General features: G+C 45.4%; 1 pseudogene; it reads left to right on the top strand.

Annotated features, from left to right (window-relative positions):
- The first annotated feature begins 1105 nt into the window (after positions 1-1105).
- Positions 1106-1657, top strand: LOC102840000 (annotated as a pseudogene).
- The last annotated feature ends 252 nt before the right edge of the window (positions 1658-1909 follow it).

The following is a 1909-nucleotide window of genomic DNA, read 5'->3' as shown; positions in this document are numbered from 1 at the left end:
GACAGCACATCACCACAGTATGCTATTATGGAAAAAATATTGTTTAAATCTATGTCTACTGACTCAAAGAGCTTCCTATGGAGTGATGTGAAATGAGACAAGTTCAGAGTAATATGTGAGGCAAAACCAGTCGTTGTGTGTATGTAGCTGTGTGTGTTTATGTTTATCTAAGCTTGGAGAAAGTCGTAGGGCATTTCTATACTCAGAGGGATAAGAAGGAAGAGTAGAGAAGAAACATCTACTTTTCTTTTATGCAATCTGAATTATTCAAGCGTTTTAAAAAATTCAAAACATGTAATCTCTACCCCTCCTAAATAAGATATGTAAGAAAATTTAAAATAAGTGTTTCCTTAGGTAATGGTGGTAGTGTGCCGTGGAGTCGGGTCCAACTCATAGCGACCCTGTACAGGGTTTCTGAGGCTGTAAATCTTTACAAGAGCAGAAAGCCTCATCTTTCTTCCAAGTAACAGCTGGTAGTTTCGAACTGCTGACCTTGCGGCTCGCAGGCCGATTCGTAACCATTACGCTACCAGAGCATCTCCTTTGGTGGTGGTGGTGGTAGTAGCAGTAGTTATAATACCAGCTATCATTTACCATTTCAGCAATAATATCACTTGGACGATTACTGTATACCAAGAAGTATGATCAAGACTTTTACAGGAGTTATTTCATTTAATCATCATAAAACCAATACACAGGAAAGAAAACTAAGGCTACATAACCTGCCCAAAGTCCCAGAACTAGCAAAAGGCAGGGGGATGCTCCAAAGCCCAATCTTTCACCACTAAATTGTACGCTAGGATGCACTTTTACTATTGTTACATAAACAATATCTAGAACACTCTACCATTATCACATGGCATTCAATACCTTATATGAAGGGGGTTTCAAAAAGCTCATCGAAAGTTTGAGCTGCAGTCCCGGGGGTCTGTGTCTTGCTTCAACAGTGTTTGGACGGAACAGATCTGGGGACTCGACCACCTCCTGTCTCGGACCACCTCTAACATTCTTTGGGCACAATCTCGTCTCCAGGACCATCTTTTCTTGAGCAGTCCCTGTTACCGGGACCAGCTAAACTGTTTTTTTTTGTGTGTGTGTTGTGTGGTTAGCTCCAAATCTTCGACCAACCATGAGCTCTCAGATCCGTCAGATTTATTCCACTGAAACAGAGGCCAGCGTCAACTGTCTGGTTAATCTGCATCTTCGGGCCTCTTACATCTACCTCTCTTTGGGCTTCTATTTCGATAGGGATGATGTGGCTTTGGAAGGTGTGGGACACTTCTTCCGTGAGTTGGCGAAGGAGAAGCATGAGGGTGCTGAGTGTCTCTTGAAACTGCAAAACCAGCGTGGTGGTCGCGCACTCTTCCAGGACGTGCAGAAGCCCTCCCAAGATGAGTGGGGAAGAACCCTGGACGCCATGGAAGCTGCCCTGGCCGTGGAGAAGAACCTGAACCAGTCTCTTCTGGATCTGCACGCTGTGGGTACTACCCATAGAGACCCCCACCTCTGTGACTTTCTGGAGACTCATTTCCTCGACGAGGAGGTGAAAATTATCAAGAAGATGGGCGACCACTTGACCAACCTCCATCGGATGGCTGGTCCCCAGGCAGGGCTGGGCAAATACCTCTTCGAGAGGCTCACTCTCAAGCACGACTAAGAAGAGCCTATGGAGCCCCACAACTTGTGAAGGGCCTTCAGCATTCCCCTGCTCTCCCGCATACCTTCTGCCTGAACCTTCCTCTGCAGACAGAGGCAGCATAGGCAACGCCCTGGAGCGGGGCTCTTCGCCCAAGCGGTGGACCAAATTAAAACAATAAAGCTTCCTTTTACAGCAAAAAAAAAAAAGCTCATCGAAAATTCCATTACCTTTTTAATTCCATTTTCCACAAACTTTTTGAAGTCCCCTTGT

The sequence above is a fragment of the Chrysochloris asiatica genome, unplaced genomic scaffold (assembly GCF_000296735.1).
Source record: "Chrysochloris asiatica unplaced genomic scaffold, ChrAsi1.0 scaffold00009, whole genome shotgun sequence".
Classification (NCBI taxonomy): domain Eukaryota; kingdom Metazoa; phylum Chordata; class Mammalia; order Afrosoricida; family Chrysochloridae; genus Chrysochloris; species Chrysochloris asiatica.
Note: the sequence above shows the minus strand (reverse complement) of the source record. Positions and strands in the feature narration are given on the sequence as shown.